We start from the raw sequence: 20545 nt of genomic DNA on the forward strand, positions 1-20545 counted from the left end.
AGGCTACATTTTACTGCGAGAAAATATCTTACTCCCACGAGAAAATTTGATGTAATGCGGGCGAAGCTGTGGGTAGACAGCTAGTGATAAATAGAATAAGTTTTTTTTTACATTTATTACCTTTAAAATATAATTTTAATAATAATGAAAATAACATAAGGTTATTTAATTTTAATGTGACAAATGTGCACAATTTTCTTTGCACAACTTTGTAAAATCTTGTTGCTTTTTGGTCAGCTTCAGTCTCGAGTCATCTTCGAGTCGAAGTCAGTGACGATGTTTAGTTTTCAAGTTTGTCGTGGCCGAAAATCCACTCTCACAGAGGTATGTTGTGCAAAATGGTAGTAAATATTTTATTGCCGCTTCGCTGACACGACGATAATGATAATTGTACAATTAACACAATTTTTGTTTCATGCGTAAGAATTTCATTTAGGTATAGTCACAAATGCATTTTTTTGATAAAAATTGGAAAATATTTTTAGTTATAAATAAACAAATTTGTGTATTTGATATCATGTTGTAAATTGCCGAATTTTTGATGGTCCACCCATTATTTTTTTGATTGCTTCATCTCATGCATTTAAATTTTAGATTGCCGCACGTACCCCTTCCTGCACTAATTGGGAACCATTGATCTAGATTATTAGATTATTGAATTCGATAGTTGGATGTTACCTCGATCTTTTGTTTAAGCAGGAAAAGAAGAAATTATCACAAAGGCTTTAATTAAAGCAAATATAGCAATATTTATACATAATTAATGCCTTTGTGATAATTTCTTCCTTTCTGGCTTATTAGATTATTTTGTACTTCTAACCCTTTTATTATATTATAATATTTGATTTATATTTAAAAAAGTTATCTTAAGTAAGAGTTTATCACTCCGAGTGCCCAATCTAACACATTTTAAAAATTCTCTATTTTTAAAATGTGTTACATTGGGCACTCAATTTGATAAAGATAAACCCTTACATAAGTAACCTTTATAGTTATATAGCCGATCTTATCCATTTTCACTGGGTGCAAGAATTAAGCCCCCCCTCTTCCAAGGCTAATTAGAAAATTTTTAGATGGGTCTAAAAATATGTTTGATTTCCCTCAAAACCGCATCTAAAATAGTACAGTAAAAGCCAAGTTCTTCAGGGTAATCCTTAACCCTCTCCTTTCTGGGGGGAGGGAATTTCCAAAAATCTCTTCTTAGTGTGCAATCTCATGGCGTACCTAACTGTGTACCAAATTTCAACTTTCAACTCCTAACCGTTTGGTCTCTCCGCTTATTATTATTATTATTATCAACCCTTCTTGACTATATTATAAAATACAATTTATACAAGGTAGCTTCAAAAAGTTCCCAGAATTGATTTATTCTTCAAAGTATATGTACAATTGACAAATCAAACATGTCCTTCGGCAACCACACACTTCTACCAATGCTGGTATAGCTGCTGAAAACATTCTTGAAAACTATCTCGCAACAGCGCCTGCAATGCAGATGTTGCACTCTGTATAACCTCATCCCATATCCTCATTCTCAAAGTGGCATCCCTTGATAGCAACTTTCAAGAAGGTAAGAAAACTGGGAGAAGAGTACTAGATACCGAGGAAGAGAGAGAAATCTTATGAGGTCTGCTGTGAGCATTCATGGCACCGTGTGTTGACAAACACGATGCATGTTCAATTGATCATGCAGGATGGAACGACAACTTCCAATCTAAATTCTTGCTGTCTTGGCGATCTGCTCAATTGACTGCTCTCTGTATGACCTCACACATCTCGTGTACAATCGACACGAGATTTTCTCCTCAGACATTGATGTCGATGGATGATCAAATCAAAAGTGATACTTTTTATCCCTCATGAAAGCGTTTTTTGCCAGTTAGTAAACTTGAGAATGCTTCATGGAAGATTTAAATAGGCGTCTTGAAGCATCTTCAAGGTCTCAGGTTTTTTCCCAATAACACACAAAATTTGATATTTGCATGTTATTCTTCCACAGACATTTTCACCAGACTCTATTTTGCGACATTTCACTAACAGGACCTTCAGTGAATGGTAACTGTTGTCATCTTTGCAGCGAGTATGAATATATTTGAACATAACTAAACATTTCAGGAATAGAGATAATATATGCATTACATGTTCCTTTTATCATGCCTTTAATTGACTAACCCAGCATAATTCCGGGAACTTTTTAAAGCTACCTTGTATATTTCTCCTAATGTAAAATTTCTCCAATTAATAGCATTTTATTTCGTCATTCATAAAAATAAAAAAATATGAAAATTTTGCACGATACTTCTGATCAAGATTAAGAAACAAGCTGGGATGACAACAATTACTTTTCAAAAGGAAAACGCTCTTGTTTAACTAAAATTAATATTAATGCATAATTCAGTACTTTTAATTGTAATCATTAATTTATTTCCAATTAATAATTAATTATTGATTGCTTTAATAAACATATTTCTCTTAATAATGAAAAAGAATAGTACATTTCGATAACTTCTGGAACCTAACCCCTTGTTTTGTACAGCACAAATTTGCATAATACAACACTTTTTCAAAACGTTCAAACTGTGTTAGAGTTAAAACCATGTTATATAAAATATACCTATATTTACTAATCATTCATTTCAGACCTATGTTATACAAAATGCTTTTAGTTATTAGGTAGTAGATCCCTGTACCAGGAAGAGTTATAGAGTTTAATTGAATTTGAACAAAAACAGTAAAAATACACTGGCTGTCAAAAGTTAAGCATGAATCACAAAAATGACAATATTTTCAAAACTACTTAAACAAATTTTTAAACCTTTCATAGGGTTATACATACATACATTAGGTTTATATACATTTGGGAAAAATTAGTGAATGTTAACAGAAAAAATAATAAATGAATGCAAGTAACAATAAATGGGAATACAAAAAAATAGAGGTTTGAATACAAATGTTGAGGTCAATATGGAATGTGACCTCTTGTAGCATTAATGCAGCTTGAGAGCATAGAATGATATCTTCAATAAGAAATTGCAACAAAGGCGGCAGAGATAGTCATTCATGCAAAAGAACTTTTTGTGATCTGTGTTTAAATTTTGATGAGCAGTATAGAACAAAGTGTTACCGGTTGACCACAATTATGGGATATGTGAAGAAAGAGTACAGACAGCTGAACTGATTATAATTTTTTGTTAACTTTGCTAAGGTAGTTGGCTATCCTTATTTTTGAATACTGTAAGATATGGAAGTAGAGCTGGAATTTTTAAGCAGGAAACATGTTTGAAAGCTCAAACTTGTTTTTCAGACAGACTAGTTGAAGAGGATTGCAATATACTAAGAAATGATAAATGTTGATTGGATCAAGTTTGCAAAACAGACAGAGCCTGTGCTGATCAAGAGAGATAATTTTGGAGTTGAACTTCAAAGAGAAGAGATTTAGACAGAGTTGCATTAGGAGGCATTTGTGTGAATGATTAAGGCTACTAAAGATGTATGACTGAAGGTAATATTTAGACAGAGTTTGAAGGTACTACAGATGATGATTAGAGTGATGAAGTGATTGTGTCTTTGATAATGCCATACCTAGTCAACCATCAATGATTAATAAGATTTATATTATCTAAATATCTACAAATGGGACTTTTTGGCTATTAATAGGCCAATAATTTAAGATTTATATTGTTATATTTTGAAAATTAAACTACGATACTTGAAATTAATTACAAGAATCTGAACACACTGAATCACATTTAAGATTAATTTATGCCATTAAAACATCACTTAAGAGAACTGAGTCAAATTTTAAATAATAATTTCAAACAAATATATATACAGTCAAACCTTGGCTTACAAACACCCCTGTTTATGAACAAAATTTTGAATGCTATATTTACCCAGGTTGCCATATGATAACTCGGTTGCCAAACAAGCTATTCGGCAAGAGTTGTCCATACTTCCAACTCCCTATACTTCCTGTGTTAAAGAAAGTTGATGGCCTGACCAATCAACAACGGACCACTAATTCAGAAGTTAGTGGTGCCGAGATCACCTCACGTTATTAGAAGTCACAAAGTTATGACTCAAATCATTGACAATGTTGCAATTTAAATTATATTTCAATGTGCATGTGGGAAAAATACTATTTCTGTTATTCAGTACACACCTCAATTGAATTTAAATCAAATTAATTAATAAAAACCATGTTAATTGACATTCACATAATATAAATGGCATCCAAGTATTCGTGTTTAAATATGTTTGTTGAATTAAATATACATTATATTATATTACATAATAAAAATTATTATAATATTAATATTTATAAATACTAGGTAGCCAGTTAATTAAAACAAAAAATAATAATTAAATTTAAAAATACTAAAATAATAATTAAAACTCTAGCCTCTACAATGAAACTGAAACTAAAATTAAAAGTAAAATTGAAATCAAAATCAATTGAATCCTAATATTTCCAAAAGTGTGGATAAAGTACTTGTTGTCTGTCTTGATCGATTTGTTTATATTTCATTCAGGCAGAATGGAGTCTCCATTTATAGCACTTCTTTGTAAAGTGTTAGTTTCAGTTTTGGTTTTTGTTGATGAAACATTTTGTTTTTAATATATATAGATAATATAGTATTATATTGCATGTGTAGACATTTTTATGCATGAAATACAACTAAAAAGATAAGCCTTACTTTTTAAGGCTTTGTTTTGGTGGCCGGAAACAGATTAATCCATTTTATATTGTTTATGAAAAAATTTGTTTCACTTTGAGAACAACTTTTTAGGAACGAATTAAGTTCGTAAACCAAGGTTTGACTGTATAAAAAATCCATTTATTAATGCTTTACAAGCTTAAAACACAATGAAAGTACATTAAAATGCAAGTTTTAGTTTGTAAATATTGGTCTGCTTTTCAATTTTCTCAGACTGCTGTCAATTTGTCATTAAGATGAGAGCAAGTTGACAGACAAGTTTTAGTAACTTAGTAAAAATTTTAATTTAGTTTGAAATATTTCCTGATATTTCAATTCAATTTTTTAATCTACATAATAGATAAATCTATTAGAAATTTCCTCAGACCAAACAGTGTGAGTAGTAAATAAGAGAACTAGTTTCCATAACTGCATGCATATAAAACATCAAAACATGGTTCACTCTTGTTTTTCAATATATATTTATGTATGTATAAAATATATTGAAAATTAATTAAGGATTAAATAATATAAAATTCTGACTCAATGTTGAATTCTAATTATACATTTATAGTGCTTAATATCAATAACTATTTTTACCTACACAATAATTATCTAATTTTATCAGTTAGCAATTGCACTAAGACTATATTTAAAATGTAAGGTTCTTCAATTTTAGTTCATACATTAAAAATTGAGTTTTTATTATTTTAAATAATCACCAAATAACCTTTTAAAAGTTTATTGGTAATAATTATCACTTATTTAAAAAGAATTTATGTAACACTTTCTGGACTGGAGAATAAGCTTTTGTAAATACCATGCAGACTGGGATTTTTTTGGCTATTTTATAAAAATAAAAAAAACAAATAATATTTGTCATGATATTTTGGGATTTGTTTCTTTGTACTTTTGTTAATGTGAAACAATTAACAAAATAATTATTAAAAAAATGTTTTAAAAATTAGAATAAAATGTCCTTTTTTAATTTAAAAAACTCTGATATAACAGTATGGTGTTTACATTGATGGAGCTTAAACAAGATTCACTTTTTTTGGTTTTGGCATCAGAACTATGTATTTCTGATCATTTATTTAATGTAAAGCTTTGTTGACTGATAGCTTTCTGCACACAGCCATTTTACAAAACATCAAAATATTAACAAATGCATGCCACTTATCAGTGAAAAAAAATTACCATTTCCACTGATAACATACTTCTTATGTCAACCATATCCAAATCTAATGCCACTTAGCTCTATAGTATAACATGTAAAACTGAACAAGTGAGACTTGTCCATAGACCAAAAAGCATTAATAATTATGAAATGTGTCTTACAAGCAAAATAACAATAAAACTAGAATAATAGTTACATTGCAGAATAAACAGATTAAAGCGTTTAACTGAAAATATTGTTAATATTGATCCTAATTATTTAATTATTAATATGTTTTTACTATTAAAAAAAATGGAAAGCATGCTTTTAAGAACTAAGAATCAAATTTTAAATTAAACTGTTTCTAAATACTACCAATTTTACAAAAATGTAAAATATGAAAATACTAAGATATGTTTTTATAATTAGCAATAATTAGAAAAACTAGTTTGATTAGGGGCATATAATTTATAAAGAGAATAAATGGAATAATTAAGTGGATATAAAATATAGAAGTTCAAAAAGTTTTACATCTAGTATTAATTTATTTAAATAATATAAAAAACTATTTCTACTTTAAAATAAACTAAAAGGTATCATAGTAATTTCTTACAATGGTTTCATTTGTTAAAAAATATAATGAAATAAATTCTATAAAGCATATCCGTAAATAAACTTATGTAAATAGCAGAATGTAAAGAATAAATAAATAAAAATAAATATAAGTAAATAAATCTGAAAAAGCATTTGTATTTATTGTATATTGTTTTATCACACTTTTAATGACATACTTAATTTTAAATTATATTTATTCTGAAATTTATTTATATCAGAGATAAAGAAAATCTTAAATAAAGTATAAATTATAATAATAAAAGTTGAGAGATTTAAAAATTGTAATTAAAAAAGAAACAAATTATTATTAATTATTTAAAATAAAGTACTTTAGAAATCATGCATTTATGTTTGTATGTTAAAAATTTTCCTTTCCAAATCTGTTTTTCTATTTTATTAAAGAAAAAAAGTCTCTAAAGGTCAACATCTAAGTGATGATAAATGGCTGCTAACCATGACTGATCTTCCTTGCTGAAGATGATAGTCAAGTACCTGTTTGAAAGACGCTCAATCAACTGGCAGTGTCAGATCGTAGCTCGACGGGATTCTGCCACTGCTTCAAGCGAAGATGTGAGTTGTGACAGAACCCTGAATGTTAAGGTTCAGGAACTAATTAATACTACCAGAGTCCATTTTCTTTTTTCTTTTAAATTTAAGCAGAATAATGAGGGATACTGTTCAACCAAGGTTTCACTGCCAATTCATCAATATGATTTTTATAAATAACATGAATTTTAATTAGTTAATTCAATTCTGCACGAACAGGTTGTTAAAAACCTTAGTTGATATAAAGAACTGTTTTGATTATTATGGAAATGTAATATGATTTGAAATTTTTTATAATGATGATAATTTATAATATAAAAAAATTATATATATACATTTAACTATTATTAAAACAATGGANACAGAAATTTTAAAATGTATTTAACCATAACAGAATAAAAAGAAACTTTTACTGCTATTTTGCTGAGTTTTCCTTCCATTGTTTTCACTTTGTTTTGTCACTATTGCACTCACTTTTTCTGTATTTCAACTCACTTTTCTCACTTTTTCAGAGAAAAAATGGCACTCCGAGGCCTGTGTAATTACTTGTTAAGCATTAATAACGGCAATAGTTTCATTTAATGTACTAATTATACTTTATCTATCCCAATAACTTTATTTTTGTTTTAATAATTATCTGTTCAATATTATTTAGCACTTCTGATATTATGCATATTATGCTATCTGTAAATTCCAAAATAACTTTTTTTTTAAAAACTCTTTCTGCCCTGTGGGCACTAAGAGGGCCTCTTTTAGCAAGCCCATTATGGGTTCGGCCGGATCCACAATAAGGTGGCCTGGTAGTGAGGGCAGAGCCCAACATATCCCGATGGACTACCCCCGAACAAATCCTGGGGATTTTTCGACCAGTCTGGATTCAATCCTGGGTTCTTCTGAATGGTAGGCTGCCACCTTGACTGCTCGGCCATCTGCTGCTCAAAATAACTAGTGACTTATAATGAATGGCAACTGGATAGGTCAAGATATTAAAAATAGAGATGAGAAATTGCAAACTTACCATTAAAAATTTCACATTAGGAGAAATACATGTATATTAGCAGATGAGCCCAGCATTGCTTGGGCAAAAAATAACAACAGGAAAGATTAAGATTATTAAATTATTTCATACTTCTAACCCTTTTATTATATTATAATATTTGATTTATATTTAAAAAAGTTATCTTAAGTAAGAGTTTATCACTCCGAGTGCCCAATCTAACACATTTTAAAAATTCTCTATTTTTAAAATGTGTTACATTGGGCACTCAATTTGATAAAGATAAACCCTTACATAAGTAACCTTTATAGTTATATAGCCGATCTTATCCATTTTCACTGGGTGCAAGAATTAAGCCCCCCCTCTTCCAAGGCTAATTAGAAAATTTTTAGATGGGTCTAAAAATATGTTTGATTTCCCTCAAAACCGCATCTAAAATAGTACAGTAAAAGCCAAGTTCTTCAGGGTAATCCTTAACCCTCTCCTTTCTGGGGGGAGGGAATTTCCAAAAATCTCTTCTTAGTGTGCAATCTCATGGCGTACCTAACTGTGTACCAAATTTCAACTTTCAACTCCTAACCGTTTGGTCTCTCCGCTTATTATTATTATTATTATCAACCCTTCTTGACTATATTATAAAATACAATTTATACAAGGTAGCTTCAAAAAGTTCCCAGAATTGATTTATTCTTCAAAGTATATGTACAATTGACAAATCAAACATGTCCTTCGGCAACCACACACTTCTACCAATGCTGGTATAGCTGCTGAAAACATTCTTGAAAACTATCTCGCAACAGCGCCTGCAATGCAGATGTTGCACTCTGTATAACCTCATCCCATATCCTCATTCTCAAAGTGGCATCCCTTGATAGCAACTTTCAAGAAGGTAAGAAAACTGGGAGAAGAGTACTAGATACCGAGGAAGAGAGAGAAATCTTATGAGGTCTGCTGTGAGCATTCATGGCACCGTGTGTTGACAAACACGATGCATGTTCAATTGATCATGCAGGATGGAACGACAACTTCCAATCTAAATTCTTGCTGTCTTGGCGATCTGCTCAATTGACTGCTCTCTGTATGACCTCACACATCTCGTGTACAATCGACACGAGATTTTCTCCTCAGACATTGATGTCGATGGATGATCAAATCAAAAGTGATACTTTTTATCCCTCATGAAAGCGTTTTTTGCCAGTTAGTAAACTTGAGAATGCTTCATGGAAGATTTAAATAGGCGTCTTGAAGCATCTTCAAGGTCTCAGGTTTTTTCCCAATAACACACAAAATTTGATATTTGCATGTTATTCTTCCACAGACATTTTCACCAGACTCTATTTTGCGACATTTCACTAACAGGACCTTCAGTGAATGGTAACTGTTGTCATCTTTGCAGCGAGTATGAATATATTTGAACATAACTAAACATTTCAGGAATAGAGATAATATATGCATTACATGTTCCTTTTATCATGCCTTTAATTGACTAACCCAGCATAATTCCGGGAACTTTTTAAAGCTACCTTGTATATTTCTCCTAATGTAAAATTTCTCCAATTAATAGCATTTTATTTCGTCATTCATAAAAATAAAAAAATATGAAAATTTTGCACGATACTTCTGATCAAGATTAAGAAACAAGCTGGGATGACAACAATTACTTTTCAAAAGGAAAACACTCTTGTTTAACTAAAATTAATATTAATGCATAATTCAGTACTTTTAATTGTAATCATTAATTTATTTCCAATTAATAATTAATTATTGATTGCTTTAATAAACATATTTCTCTTAATAATGAAAAAGAATAGTACATTTCGATAACTTCTGGAACCTAACCCCTTGTTTTGTACAGCACAAATTTGCATAATACAACACTTTTTCAAAACGTTCAAACTGTGTTAGAGTTAAAACCATGTTATATAAAATATACCTATATTTACTAATCATTCATTTCAGACCTATGTTATACAAAATGCTTTTAGTTATTAGGTAGTAGATCCCTGTACCAGGAAGAGTTATAGAGTTTAATTGAATTTGAACAAAAACAGTAAAAATACACTGGCTGTCAAAAGTTAAGCATGAATCACAAAAATGACAATATTTTCAAAACTACTTAAACAAATTTTTAAACCTTTCATAGGGTTATACATACATACATTAGGTTTATATACATTTGGGAAAAATTAGTGAATGTTAACAGAAAAAATAATAAATGAATGCAAGTAACAATAAATGGGAATACAAAAAAATAGAGGTTTGAATACAAATGTTGAGGTCAATATGGAATGTGACCTCTTGTAGCATTAATGCAGCTTGAGAGCATAGAATGATATCTTCAATAAGAAATTGCAACAAAGGCGGCAGAGATAGTCATTCATGCAAAAGAACTTTTTGTGATCTGTGTTTAAATTTTGATGAGCAGTATAGAACAAAGTGTTACCGGTTGACCACAATTATGGGATATGTGAAGAAAGAGTACAGACAGCTGAACTGATTATAATTTTTTGTTAACTTTGCTAAGGTAGTTGGCTATCCTTATTTTTGAATACTGTAAGATATGGAAGTAGAGCTGGAATTTTTAAGCAGGAAACATGTTTGAAAGCTCAAACTTGTTTTTCAGACAGACTAGTTGAAGAGGATTGCAATATACTAAGAAATGATAAATGTTGATTGGATCAAGTTTGCAAAACAGACAGAGCCTGTGCTGATCAAGAGAGATAATTTTGGAGTTGAACTTCAAAGAGAAGAGATTTAGACAGAGTTGCATTAGGAGGCATTTGTGTGAATGATTAAGGCTACTAAAGATGTATGACTGAAGGTAATATTTAGACAGAGTTTGAAGGTACTACAGATGATGATTAGAGTGATGAAGTGATTGTGTCTTTGATAATGCCATACCTAGTCAACCATCAATGATTAATAAGATTTATATTATCTAAATATCTACAAATGGGACTTTTTGGCTATTAATAGGCCAATAATTTAAGATTTATATTGTTATATTTTGAAAATTAAACTACGATACTTGAAATTAATTACAAGAATCTGAACACACTGAATCACATTTAAGATTAATTTATGCCATTAAAACATCACTTAAGAGAACTGAGTCAAATTTTAAATAATAATTTCAAACAAATATATATACAGTCAAACCTTGGCTTACAAACACCCCTGTTTATGAACAAAATTTTGAATGCTATATTTACCCAGGTTGCCATATGATAACTCGGTTGCCAAACAAGCTATTCGGCAAGAGTTGTCCATACTTCCAACTCCCTATACTTCCTGTGTTAAAGAAAGTTGATGGCCTGACCAATCAACAACGGACCACTAATTCAGAAGTTAGTGGTGCCGAGATCACCTCACGTTATTAGAAGTCACAAAGTTATGACTCAAATCATTGACAATGTTGCAATTTAAATTATATTTCAATGTGCATGTGGGAAAAATACTATTTCTGTTATTCAGTACACACCTCAATTGAATTTAAATCAAATTAATTAATAAAAACCATGTTAATTGACATTCACATAATATAAATGGCATCCAAGTATTCGTGTTTAAATATGTTTGTTGAATTAAATATACATNACAGCAGTTAAATGGAAAGAGAACATGCCATAGAAGGCCATATGCTGCCAAAGAAAAGTCTTCCCGCCAAACTTAATATAATGTGTGCATAGAAATTTGTTCCACCCATTCACATTCTCCTCCCGATCTTCTCTCAACCTGATCAGTTTCAACATCTACCAAAGGACAAAGACGACTCCTTAAGTAAGGTAGTACAACTTAATGTATATGTAAACTCTCTCTCTCTCGTGATTAGAGTAGTTATAAGAAATTAGAGTTCTTTCGTTTTATTGTATTTAATCCCTATGACTTTATTAAATTCTTGTTATGGTTTAACATGGTGTCATTCTTGACTCAACTTCAAGCTTACGTCACCTCCACTTACTCGTGACCCTCTCACTCGATATTCCTTCAAAAAGATTACGAGCATGCCTAACGCTATATCTAGGCTGGTGTCAGGAAAAACAAACTTACAAGAGTTTCTCAAGAACTTCTGTTCTCATTTTTAGTCTTAGGAAGCCATTCTTTGATGCTGCAGGCCAATCTATCCGATTGAGTGTCGATTAAGTGACAGAGTTCATTTTAAGAATACTCTATATCCCTGGTTCCTCATATTTGGTGTAGCAGGAGTGGGGTTTTATTTACTTCAACCTCCCTAAACATCATATTTGGTTTTTGGGAGTGTGGTTTTGGAAACTTTAAAATCAGAATTGGTGTAATAGGAGGGGAGTTTTCGATTTACTAATATCCTCTAATCCCACATATTGGTGTAAATTGGAGAGGACAAAAAGGCTGGATTTGAGTCACTGAGAATTTGTAATTCGAACTGTATAGGGATTTGTATTGTTTTGCAACTCTTGGTTTTCATATCGATAGAGATCGTTGATTTAGATAGTTATATACTTCAAGTTAAAATAAGATAGAAATAAGTTTAATAATAATGGCTGAGGAAAATCCACAGGCTGTTTTAGGCAGTGTAGGGAGCCTAGTGCCATTGCTCCCGACATTTTCAGGCAAAATAAAAGACCAGAGCATTAGAGATTGTTTTGAATCCTTAGAGGATGTAGGAAGATTGGCAGCCTGGACAAAGGCACAACAATTAGTGGTAGCTAGATTAAAGCTAACAGGGATCGCACGGCAATTTGCTAGGAGAGATAGAAGAATTAAAGATGTTGACAGTTACGAAGAATTTAATTAACATTTAATGGAACGATTTGAGAGTGTCCCCACCTTAATTAAATTACAGAAATTTTATGCATGCATCCAGGCTCAAGACGAAGACGTTCAGGCATATGCAGTTCAATTATAATCTCTGGCCACAGAGATGAAGATTGAGCATAAAGGGGACGGTGAAGCAGAAGTAGCTGTTATTCAATGGGTGAAAGCAAAAGAGTTAGACGAGAGGCTTAAGGTCCAGTTCTTGAGCAGTACAGATATAAGGATCTGTCAGAGGGTGATGTTGAGGAAACCCCTAACCTTTGATAAGGCCTTAGCGATAGCCATATCCAAAGAAGAGATTGAAATGCTTACTACAGGTAATATAATAAGAGTTGTAGGGGAGAAAAACCAAAACTCCTTAGAGCAGTGATGGGCAAACTACGGCCCGCGGGCCAGATGCGGCCCCCTGAAATGTTCTATCCGGCCCGCGCGACATTATTCCTAATCTGACGAGTAAAAAAGAATACAGGCTGTAGTGGTTGATGCACCACTTGAGTGTTCGTTGATTATATAAAATAACCGAAGCTTNAATTTAATTTATAGTACAGTATATATTAATATTAATAAGTGCCTACTATTTCAATTCACATACTTTGCACAAAGGACAAGGGCCTCGCAAAGATCTGCCGCCCAGGGCCTCGCAAAGATCTGCCGCCCAGGGCCTCGCAAAGATCTGCCGCCCAGAGCCTCGCAATGGATAAGGCCGCCGCTGCCCCTGGAGACTATTGGTGAAAAACTCGACTAAGTGATTTTCACAATCTTTTCTTGATGCCAATTTCTTATCACTAAGGAAGTTTTGCAATGATAAAAAAAAAATGGTAATTGCTTAGTGCCAGGTCCGGACTATAAGGTGTATGCATCAAAACTTTTCAACCAAGCTCCCAAGTTTCTGGCGAGTCACTATAGATATGTGTGGCCTGGCATTGCCCTGATGAAACACATCATCTCTCCTGTTGGGCCAATTCTGGCCGCTTCTGGTCAATCGCTAGCTTCAAACGGTCCAATTGTTGACAGTAGAGGTCCAAATTTAGTGTTTGGACATATGGAAGCAGCTCATAGAAGATGATTCCTTTCCAGTCCCACCAAATGCATGGCAAAACCTTCCTGGCCATTAGTCCTGGTTTGGCTACTGTTTGAGCCACTTCACTGCACTTTGACCACAATTGTTTTCACACAATATTGTTGTATGTAACCCATTTCTCATCCCCAGTCACCATCCGTTTAAGAAATGGGTCAATTTCATTCCATTTGGCCAAGACTTTGCAGATGGAAATTTGATCCATCATGTTTTTTTGTGTCAATTTGTGTGGCACGCAAACATAAGCTTCTTTTTGAATCCAGCTTTATGCAGATGGTTTAAAACTTTTTGTGGTCAATCTTTAGCTCCTGGGCAATGCTACGACTGCTAACATGCCGGTCTACTTCAATCATTTCCATGATTTTATCGACATTTTCGACAATGGGCCTACCCATGTGAGGTGCATCTTTAACATCAAAATTACCAGAATGGAATCAACAAAACCAAAATTGCGCATAATTGACTGTGACAGTATTGGGACCATAAACACCATTCACAATTTCAGCTGCTTGGCTTGCATTTTCGCCTTTATTGAAGCAAAATTGTAAAACATACCAAATTTTTTCTTTTTTAACTTCCATCTTTTACACCAATAACTCAACTGAATCGATCAATCAAAAAACTGTAAAAATTTTTTAGTACAGAATGTCACTTTTCCAATGAGCACAAGTCTGAACTTGTTTCATCAATACTTTACGATATATGTATTACTACAGCCATCTTGCAACAAAATAATGGATTTCTTTTTCCCCAACCTAATATTTATTTGTACTGTACATTTACCAAATAGAAAATGTACTTCATCTTAAATATTTTTAGTAATTAAAATAAACCCTATTATATTTATTACAACTTTGTATAAGTTATATAATAATACATCAAAGAAAATTTGTTATTGTAAATGTGTAGTAATTTTTAGTTAAACAAAATTAAAAGAATTTTACATTTTTTTCAATTTTAAAAAATTGATTTCCATTTATTTGTATGCATTTAATTATAGACATTAAGAAAACATTTAAAATTTTTATTTATGCTACTTTTTAACTTAAGTTCAAAATTGTATTTTGGGTAATAAGTTTCAGAATTTCATAAAAATCAGAAATTTCTTCTAATAAGTATTCTAATATATATAATGTAATTTGGTAACAATCTTAGTTTAAACACATTAATTATTTTTGTTTAATGATTTCAATCTTCATAAAAAATAAGTCTGTTATTGAAAGTTAATTTCATTACATAGCTAATCTTAAATGTCATTATACTTTATAATATGTCATAAATAATGGTCAGACGACTCAAACAATTAAGGGCATGCCAGCAGCTCTGAGGAATCAGGTTATCAGAAATTTTCCATGAGTGTCTTAAGATGGCTGTACACATTTGTTATATGTAGATTGCTGAATAATTACTTATTTGTTCCCTTTGATTTGGCACAATATACTGACAAGGAGTGGAAAATGGCAAATAAATATTTGTCAAGCAAAGTCAGGAGTAAATCATCCACACTACTCAGTATCAGCCAAATTTTTGCTCAGCATTCAGTGAATACTGAATGTGTGATGCAATCTTGAGCCAAATTTACAATCATTGTGTTGAGAAGATTAGAAAACTTAACCTTATATTCTGGACCACCAGGGTATGTTGTATGATGATGTCATAACATTTGTCGAATAAGATTAAATCTTTTGTATTTTTGCATTATACAAATATCTTGTACAGTCTTTTTGTCCTCCTTTCTTTCACCTTGTTTTGTGTAAGATGTACTAATTCTGTGTTACATGAAACTTAATGGAAAAAGAATAGTTTTAATACACTATAGCTATTCTTTTTCCATTAAGTTTCATGTGTCCATTTTTGAAAAAATTTTCAAGCAAAATACCAACTCAACACATTGTCAGTTAGATAAACAAATTATAGAATAATAATAGTTTCTATTTATATAATCACTTTTAAAAATAATAATAAATTAAAACAATATAATTCCTTTTGTAACATGTTATACATTTATGATTTTTCTGTTTTTCAATCCAAATATAAGATAAAATAAAAATATAACTATCAAGTCAAAACACTATTGACAACAACATAGAATTCAAACATTTGATGAAGAAATGCTTAATTAATTTTGAATTTCCATTATAATACAGGTATCCCTCATATAACATGGTAGTTACATTCTGAAAAAGTACTGTGTCATGTGAATATGCTGTATCAAACAAAGGGCTAATGCAAAACATAGGGTTAGGTTCTAAAAGTTAGATATGGAAAAGAATAATATACTTTTTCTAAGAGAAATATATATATTAAAGCAATCAATAATCAACTAATAATCACAATTAAAAGTATTGTATTATGCATTAATATTAATTTTAGTTAAACAATGGTGTTTTCTTTTTACAAAGTATCATCATCATCTGAGCTTTTTTTCTTGAACTTAGAGATAACAGCANCAATAATCAACTAATAATCACAATTAAAAGTATTGTATTATGCATTAATATTAATTTTAGTTAAACAATGGTGTTTTCTTTTTACAAAGTATCATCATCATCTGAGCTTTTTTTCTTGAACTTAGAGATAACAGCATCTTCATTTTCTTATTTTTATCATAAAAAACTTTTATGGATGACAAAATAAAAATATGTTATTAATCAAAAATTTGTTCTAGGGGTCCTCATTTGTTCAGTCGAGTACCGATCAATTTTTCTCCAGAAATTGTGTTCAAATACCAAATTATTTGAGTTGGGAACAGTTTGAGTACCAAGATATCACTATTTCATTCCTCATTTTTACAAATGATTACTTACGTATGGTTAAATAAAAGTTTAACAACACTTATCTAAAAATGTTTATTTTACTAAATACAAAGATTAATTTATAAAATCAAAATACTGTGACAGTCTTAAATGCTAATGTCTGAAAGCAATGTCAACAATACCTGGTTGATAAGAAAGCTAGGACAAGGAAGAAAAAACCTGTACTATCAGCTTTTATTAAAGAAAGCCTGATGAAAAGCAGAAAACAAACTGAAAATTTGAATATTGCAAAATCCATAGGCAAATTTGAGATGACATGTATGCTTACTTGAATAAAAAAGATATTGAATAATGGAGTGGCACTTAAAAATTGTAAAATTTTGTAAGGACAATTTCCTGAATCCTCAAACTGTGCTGATTTTCATTTTCATTTTCATAAAGGGAATGAAGACTCGGGACTACTCATTGGTATTGCCCGAGTGTGAAGAAGAGTAGAGGAAAGGTAGTTAAGGGAAGAGGCAAAGGGGAAAGAGTAAAGCGAGATAGGAAAGGGGATGAAAAGGGAAAGTTTCATGGGCGCCCAGCCTGTTTTATTAAGAATCAANTAAAATAATAATTAAAACTCTAGCCTCTACAATGAAACTGAAACTAAAATTAAAAGTAAAATTGAAATCAAAATCAATTGAATCCTAATATTTCCAAAAGTGTGGATAAAGTACTTGTTGTCTGTCTTGATCGATTTGTTTATATTTCATTCAGGCAGAATGGAGTCTCCATTTATAGCACTTCTTTGTAAAGTGTTAGTTTCAGTTTTGGTTTTTGTTGATGAAACATTTTGTTTTTAATATATATAGATAATATAGTATTATATTGCATGTGTAGACATTTTTATGCATGAAATACAACTAAAAAGATAAGCCTTACTTTTTAAGGCTTTGTTTTGGTGGCCGGAAACAGATTAATCCATTTTATATTGTTTATGAAAAAATTTGTTTCACTTTGAGAACAACTTTTTAGGAACGAATTAAGTTCGTAAACCAAGGTTTGACTGTATAAAAAATCCATTTATTAATGCTTTACAAGCTTAAAACACAATGAAAGTACATTAAAATGCAAGTTTTAGTTTGTAAATATTGGTCTGCTTTTCAATTTTCTCAGACTGCTGTCAATTTGTCATTAAGATGAGAGCAAGTTGACAGACAAGTTTTAGTAACTTAGTAAAAATTTTAATTTAGTTTGAAATATTTCCTGATATTTCAATTCAATTTTTTAATCTACATAATAGATAAATCTATTAGAAATTTCCTCAGACCAAACAGTGTGAGTAGTAAATAAGAGAACTAGTTTCCATAACTGCATGCATATAAAACATCAAAACATGGTTCACTCTTGTTTTTCAATATATATTTATGTATGTATAAAATATATTGAAAATTAATTAAGGATTAAATAATATAAAATTCTGACTCAATGTTGAATTCTAATTATACATTTATAGTGCTTAATATCAATAACTCTTTTTACCTACACAATAATTATCTAATTTTATCAGTTAGCAATTGCACTAAGACTATATTTAAAATGTAAGGTTCTTCAATTTTAGTTCATACATTAAAAATTGAGTTTTTATTATTTTAAATAATCACCAAATAACCTTTTAAAAGTTTATTGGTAATAATTATCACTTATTTAAAAAGAATTTATGTAACACTTTCTGGACTGGAGAATAAGCTTTTGTAAATACCATGCAGACTGGGATTTTTTTGGCTATTTTATAAAAATAAAAAAAACAAATAATATTTGTCATGATATTTTGGGATTTGTTTCTTTGTACTTTTGTTAATGTGAAACAATTAACAAAATAATTATTAAAAAAATGTTTTAAAAATTAGAATAAAATGTCCTTTTTTAATTTAAAAAACTCTGATATAACAGTATGGTGTTTACATTGATGGAGCTTAAACAAGATTCACTTTTTTTGGTTTTGGCATCAGAACTATGTATTTCTGATCATTTATTTAATGTAAAGCTTTGTTGACTGATAGCTTTCTGCACACAGCCATTTTACAAAACATCAAAATATTAACAAATGCATGCCACTTATCAGTGAAAAAAAATTACCATTTCCACTGATAACATACTTCTTATGTCAACCATATCCAAATCTAATGCCACTTAGCTCTATAGTATAACATGTAAAACTGAACAAGTGAGACTTGTCCATAGACCAAAAAGCATTAATAATTATGAAATGTGTCTTACAAGCAAAATAACAATAAAACTAGAATAATAGTTACATTGCAGAATAAACAGATTAAAGCGTTTAACTGAAAATATTGTTAATATTGATCCTAATTATTTNTAAAGTTTTTATTTCTTAAAAACTAAAAGATTTTGCAAAATTATTAAAAGTAATCATTTAAAAGCAATGACATAGAACAACAACCTTGAAAACATTCTAAAATTATAATTCTTGACTTATATGTTGGTTTATTCTATGTAAGACTGATGAAAGCCTCTGAAAGAGGCCAAAAAACATTTGCTATTATCTAAATTAAAAACTTTGTCCTACTTGTAAAGTATGGTTTATGAATATTAGTGAAATTATTATCTGACTATTTGGCTCAGTGGCTGTTAACTTTTATTACTTTCATTTATAGATAATATAATAATAATAATCTATTTATTTGAAGGTCTTTATTTTGGATAGATCTTCTATATAAACAGATTTTTTTTAAATTTAATTATGAAGTATATAGTTTGTTACATAAAATTTATATCATTTCTAAATGTTTGTTGTTATCAAAATGTGTAAAAAAAATTTCTAAATGTGTAAAACAAATATTAATGTAGACTATTGTATTGATATGAGTTGTTCTAATTTATATCTTCTCACATCAGAGATAATGCATATCTAGTATGTAAATAATAATAAAAATTTTTAATGTTTATAACTAGTGTTGCCACCAGGCCGAACAAGCCGGTTTTTAAATTCATGGTCCAGATTAATTATTAATTTGTCTGGTTTTCGGATGTTTTTAATGAACTTTGCACAATACAGAAAAGAATAGGAAATTTGAAATACAAGTTAAAAGCAGAAAAAAATAATTCACTGTTATGAGCAATTATATTAAAAAAAAAAAATTTTCCAAACGTTCAGAGAATTGAATTTATGTTTAGCATTTCAACTTCTAATGTGTGCATTGAAAGATGTCTCTCTTCAATGAATAACCTATGGTGAGACAAAAGAAACAGATTAACACTGGAAAATGTTAAAGCTGAACTACTAATTTGCAGTAAAATAAAAATTGAATGTAATAATTTTTATGAAAAATAATAAAAATAAATTTTTAGAAGCAGCTAGGAGCAACCAAAAATACGCTTTTAAGGCAATAAATAAAGAATAATGTAATATTTATTTTTTTTGCAATTATTTTCATATAGTTTATTATTATATGTAACCATTAATGATGTTAGTTTTCAAATTTCTATATTTATATTACATATTGTATCAGAAACAATGTATCTTTTGTAACTTAATATTATTAATGTTGGTATGTGTTACTATTTATTATTTTTACTTTTATGTATTTGTAATTAATATCCACATCAGACTGTTACTAATTATTTTTGGATATGTCACTTATATAATTAAAGTAATGCAATAATCACATCATGTACTGTCCAGTGCAAAATGGTTTTCCTCATCGTGACGTGAATCACGTCACGTAAGTGACGTCATTTGACCTGTCAATCATTTCTACCTGTGCTCCCATTGGTTTAAAATGGACTGCGCCGTTGTATGATTTATTGGGGGGTGATAGGGATGATTCAAGAGGGATTATGTTGAGCACTAAGCTTAAAAATCGTAATCACAACTTTTTTTAATATAATCGCGTTTTTTTT

General features: G+C 30.1%; 1 protein-coding gene across 1 annotated transcript in view; it reads right to left on the reverse strand.

The window, feature by feature from the left end:
• Window positions 1-20545, reverse strand: part of LOC111640667 — a 102394-nt gene that overhangs the window by 65150 nt on the left and 16699 nt on the right. The gene's annotated exons all lie outside the window — the stretch shown is intronic.

Source organism: Centruroides sculpturatus, unplaced genomic scaffold (assembly GCF_000671375.1).
Source record: "Centruroides sculpturatus isolate CEXI.00-Female unplaced genomic scaffold, Cexi_2.0 scaffold1295, whole genome shotgun sequence".
NCBI lineage: Eukaryota > Metazoa > Arthropoda > Arachnida > Scorpiones > Buthidae > Centruroides > Centruroides sculpturatus.